A 5929-nucleotide genomic window follows, 5' to 3' on the forward strand; every position below is an offset into this window, starting at 1 on the left:
TCCTCCCTCGTTCCTCCCTCACTGCTCCCTTTCCCGTAGCCGTCTCCACTCTGTCCCTCCCTTGTTCCTCCTACATCCCTGCCTCTCCCTGTGAGCCTTGGCCTGCTCCACATTCCTGTTCCCTCCCTCTTTCCTCCCTTACATCCCCTGTGCCTCCCTCATCTCCTCCCTGTGAGCCTTGGCCTGCTCCACATCCTGTTCTCCCTCCCTCGTGTTCCTACATCCCCTGCCCTCCCTCTCCTCCCGATCTTGCCTGTCCACTTCTGTCCCACTGTTACCTCCCTAGCTTCCTCCCCTGTGAGCCTTTGCCTGCTCCACATTTCCTGTCTCCCCTCCCTCTGTTCCTCCCTACATCCCCTTGCGCTCCCTCTCTCCCTGTGAGCCTTGGCCTGCCCACATTCCATGTTCCTCTCCCTCTGTTCCTCTCCTACATCCCCATTGCCTCCCTCTCTCCCTGTGAAGCCTTGGCCTGCTCCACATTCCTGTCTCCCTCCCTTCTGTTCCTCCTCCCTACATCCCCTTGCCTCCCTCTCTCCCGTTGAGCCTTGGCCTTGCTCCACATTCCTGTCTCCCTCCCTTCTGTTCCTCCCTACATCCCCTTGCCACTCCCTCTCTCTCCCTCACAGCCTTGGCCTGCCCCCCCCCCCTTTCTCCCTCCCTCTATCCATCTAAATGAGGAAATGATGGCGCCGATAGATTGGCAGCTTCGCTTCTAGTCCTTAAGAAATTGTGCAGTATTTAGTTTTTTTAGTATTATTTCTTACATTATTAGCCTAGAAAAATCATTAAGTGTTATTACATACAGCTTGGGAAGACTATTGAATTACAGTGAGGAGTTTATAAGGAAGTGCAATAGGAGATGTTGTACCCACTGTGACTTTAATAACCTTCCCTAACCAGAAACCCCTGGATTGATGGCAGCATTCACGCAAAACTGAAAGCACATCCCACCGCATTTAAATCATGGCAAGCGACTGGAAACAATGACCGAATTACAAACAGTGTAAGTTATTCCCTCCGTAAGGCAATCAAACAAGCAAAGCTCAGTTATAGAGACACAAATGCAGTCGCAATGTGATCACCGCCTGGTACCGGCAACTGCACAGCCCACAACCGCAGGGCCTCTCCAGATGGTGGTGCGGTCTTGCAACAACGCATCACCGGGGGCTAACTACCTGCCCTCCAGGACACCTACAACACCTGATGTCACAGGAAGGCAAAAAAAGATAATCAAGGGACAACAACCACCCAAGCCACTGCCTGTTCACACCCACTACTATCCAGAAGGCTTAGGGTCAAGTACAGGTGCATCAATTGCTGGGACAGAGAGATTAGAAGCTTGTTTTTTCAATCTCAAGGCCATCAGATTGTTAAAACAGCCACCACTAGCACAGAGATGTGGCCTGCCCTACATACAGAATTGATATTCAATTGGCCACTTTAATAAATGGAACACTAGTCACTTTAATAATGCCATTTAAGAATGTTACATTTCTCACATTACTCATTTTCATATGTATTATACTGTATCCTCCACTATCTATTTTTTACCATCTATTGCATCTTAAGCCGCTCTGTCACTGCTCATCCATATATTTTTACTTACATATTACTCATCCCATTCCTATAATAGATTGTGTGTATTAGGTTTTTGTGTGGAATTGTTAGATATTACCTGTTAGATATTGCTGCTCTGTTGGATCTAGAAGCATAAGCATTTCGCGCACACTCACAATAACATTCTGCTAACCATGTGACCAATACGATTTGTCTCTCTCCCTCCCTCCCTGTAAGCCTGGGCCTGCTCCACCTCCCTGTCTCCCTCCGTCTCCCTCCCCGTCTCCTCCCCGTCTCCCTCCCGTCTCCCTCCCCGTCTCCCTCCCCGTCTCCCTCCCCGTTCTCCTCCCCGTCTCCCTCCTACCTGCGAGCCTTTGCCTCTGCCCAGGTCCCACTCTCTCAGTGCTTGGGGACGACCTCCTCTGAGCTGTCCCTCTTGTTCAGTGACCACAGGTTCTTTGGCTTCCAGAGGGTTCTTATAGCCCTTGATGGCCATGCTGGGACAGAGAGGGACACAACGTATTAGTTAAACTTGTATAGAGATGAGTTCCTGGAAAATACTTTTACAGTATCCAGGAAACCATTGCGCAGAGAGAAGACTGCTGTTTGCTGTTTCCATTCATATTGATCAAATGTACCGATTTATTGTCGGAATAACATACGTAATTATATGAAGTAGCTACAAGCCATACAAATATATAGGACAGACACAATGATAATGAACGGGACATACTTTGTTATGTTGTTGATGTGTGTGTGTGTGTGTGTGTGTGTGTGTGTGTGTGTGTGTGTTGTGTGTGTGTGTGTGTATTGGGGAAATGGTTTTACCTAGTGAACCACCAGAAGGTCATTGTGGAGAGGAAACACAGCAGTCGATTGAGGACAAGGATTCTTGAGGAGAAAATAACAGAGTAAAGAAGATAGTAAAAAAAATAAAAAAAATAAAAAAATCACACATTGTGGCCTATCCCTTGCGGGGACAAGAAGTCCTCACAAGAATTAGTAAAACAAGAAAATATTCAGACATGTGAGGACATTTCGCCAGACCCCACAAAAAAAAAGGCTATTTTTAGGCTCAAGGGGTTAGGGTTACAATTAGAGTTACAGGTTAGGAGTTAAGGTTACGGGTTACAGGTTAGGAGTTAAGGTTAGGGATTTGGGGTTAAGTTAGGAGTTAAGGTTAGGATTTGGGGTTAAGGTTAGGAGTTAAGGTTAGGGATTTGGGTTAAGGTTAGGAGTTAAGGTTAGGGATTTGGGGTTAAGGTTAGGAAAAAAATAGATTTTGAATGAGAATCCAATTGTTTGGTTGCCCACAAGATAGTAAAACAAAGCGTGTGTTGTGTGTGTTGTGTGTGTTGTGTGTGTGTGTGTGTGTGTGTGTTGGTGTGTGTGTGTTGTGGACTCACGGGGTCTGTGTCGACGTTGGAGAAAAGGGGGGGTTTCTCGTTGAAGCAACAGAGGATCAGCTGTAATACAACCAGACTGAAGTAGAGATAGAAGGTGATGAAACGCAGCTTGTCTGGAATCTCACTCTGAAACACAAGACAGGAGAAATACTTGATTGACCCGTTGGAGGACATTTTGTCATGAAAGCCATTTCTTAAAAAGGAGTTTGACGGACACTAAAGCTGGGTGAACACTACATGATCGTGGCTCTGATTTGTCTGTCTGTACCAGACAGGTTTTGGAGATCTGAGACACACCCCCCCCATGCCGTTGCCTACTCGGGGCGGGCGTCCGTCACCGACGCTTGTTTAATGTGAGCGGGTCAGAGACACCATCTGAGCGCTACCGATCCAGTCTTTGAGCCGTACCAGACGTCCTGATATTTTCAAACCCGTTTCATTTTAATCGGCACAAAATCTGCAATTCCCTTGTAGTGTGAGATGTGCAATGACAAGTTTTGAGAACGGTGATCAGCAATAGCCAATGAGAGCTCTTAAAATTCACAAGCTCCAGTATGTTATTCAATTCAGAACATTGGACAACAGACCTATTATTTCTCAACTCTCTCCCTCTCTTTGTCTCTCTCCCTCCCTCCCTGTAAGCCTGGGCCTGCTCCACCTCCCTGTCTCCCTCCCCGTCTCCCTCCCCGTCTCCCTCCCCGTCTCCCTCCCCGTCTCCCTCCCCGTCTCCCTCCCCGTCTCCCTCCCCGTCTCCCTCCCCGTCTCCCTCCCTACCTGCGAGCCTTGCTCTGCTCCAGGTCCCACTCTCTCAGTAGCTTGGGGACGACCTCCTCTGAGCTGTCCCTCTTGTTCAGTGACCACAGGTCTTTGGCTTCCAGAGGGTTCTTATAGCCCTTGATGGCCATGCTGGGACAGAGAGGGACACAACGTATTAGTGAAACTTTGTATAGAGAGAGTTCCTGGAAAATACTTTATCAGTATCCAGGAAACCATTGCGCAGAGAGAAGACTGCTGTTTGCTGTTCCATTCATTATTGATCAAATGTACCGATTAATTGTCGGAATAACATACGTAATTATATGAAGTAGCTACAAGCCATACAAATATATAGGACAGACACAATGATAATGAACGGGACATACTTGTTACCTCCCTCCTCTGTAGCCTGGGCCTTGCTCCACCTCCCTGTCTCCCTCCCGTCTCCCTCCCGTCTCCCTCCCGTCTCCCTCCCCGTCTCCCTCCCCGTCTCCTCCCGTCTCCCTCCTACCTGCGAGCCTTGCTCTGCTCCAGGTCCCACTCTCTCAGTGCTTGGGGACGACCTCCTCTGAGCTGTCCCTCTTGTTCAGTGACCACAGGTCTTTGGCTTCCAGAGGGTTCTTATAGCCCTTGATGGCCATGCTGGGACAGAGAGGGACACAACGTATTAGTGAAACTTTGTTATAGAGAGAGTTCCTGGAAAATACTTTATCAGTATCCAGGAAACCATTGCGCAGAGAGAAGACTGCTGTTTGCTGCTTCATTCATTATTGATCAAATGTACCGATTAATTGTCGGAATAACATACGTAATTATATGAAGTAGCTACAAGCCATACAAATATATAGGACAGACACAATGATAATGACGGGACATACTTGTTATGTGTGTGTGTGTGTGTGTGTGGTGGTGTGTGTGTGTGTGTGTGTGTGTGTGTGTGTGTATGGGGAAATGGTTTTACCTAGTGAACCACCAGAAGGTCATTGTGGAGAGGAAACCAGCAGTCGATTGAGGACAAGGATTCTGAGGAGAAAATAACAGAGTAAAGAAGATAGTAAAAAAAATTAAAAAAAATAAAAAAATCACACATTGTGGCCTACTCCTTGCGGGGACAAGAAGTCCTCACAAGAATAGTAAAACAAGAAAATATTCAGACATGTGAGGACATTTCGCCAGACCCCACAAAGAAAAAGGCTATTTTTAGGCTCAAGGGTTAGGGTTACAATTAGAGTTACAGGTTAGGAGTTAAGGTTACGGGTTACAGGTTAGGAGTTAAGGTTAGGGATTTGGGGTTAAGGTTAGGAGTTAAGGTTAGGGATTTGGGGTTAAGGTAGGAGTTAGGTTAGGGATTTGGGGTTAAGGTTAGAGTTAAGGTTAGGGATTTGGGGTTAAGGTTAGGGAAAAAATAGATTTTGAATGAGAATCAATTGTTTGGTGCCCCAAGGTAGTAAAACAAACTGTGATGTTGTGTGTGTGTGTGTGTGTGTGTGTTGTGTGTGTGTGTGTGTGTGTGTGTGTGTGTGTGTGTGTGTGTGTGGACTCACGGGGTCTGTTCGACGTTGGAGAAGGGGGTTTCTCGTTGAAGCAACAGAGGATCACGCTGTATACAACCAGACTGAAGTAGAGATAGAAGGTGATGAAACGCAGCTTGTCTGGAATTCACTCTGAAACACAAGAGGAGAAATACTTGATTGACCCGTTGGAGGACATTTTTGTCATGAAAGCCATTTTTAAAAAGGAGTTTGACGGACCACTAAAGCTGGTGTGAACACTACATGATCGTGGCTCTGATTTGTCTGTCTGTACCAGACAGGTTTTGGAGATCTGAGACACACCCCCCCCATGCCGTGCCTACTCGGGCGGGCGTCCGTCACCGACGCTTGTTTAATGTGAAGCGGGTCAGAGACACCATCTGAGCGCTACCGATCCAGTCTTTGAGCCGTACCAGACGTCCTGTACTTTTCAAACCCGTTTCATTTTAATCGGCACAAAATCTGCAATTCCCTTGTAGTGTGAGTGTGCAATGACAAGTTTTGAGAACGGTGATCAGCAATAGCCAATGAGAGCTCTTAAAATTCACACAAGCTCAGTATGTTATTCAATTCAGAACATTGGACAACAGACCTATTATTTCTCAACTCTCTCCCTCTCTTTGTCTCTCTCCCTCGCACTTCCCCCCCTTGCTCTCTCCACATAGCCTCATCCTGCTA

General features: G+C 47.1%; 1 pseudogene; it reads right to left on the reverse strand.

The window, feature by feature from the left end:
* The window catches only part of LOC111978077 (ATP-binding cassette sub-family C member 3-like), a 75557-nt pseudogene that overhangs the window by 42436 nt on the left and 27192 nt on the right, over window positions 1-5929 (reverse strand).

Source organism: Salvelinus sp. IW2-2015, linkage group LG18 (genome assembly GCF_002910315.2).
Source record: "Salvelinus sp. IW2-2015 linkage group LG18, ASM291031v2, whole genome shotgun sequence".
In the NCBI taxonomy this organism is placed as follows: domain Eukaryota; kingdom Metazoa; phylum Chordata; class Actinopteri; order Salmoniformes; family Salmonidae; genus Salvelinus; species Salvelinus sp. IW2-2015.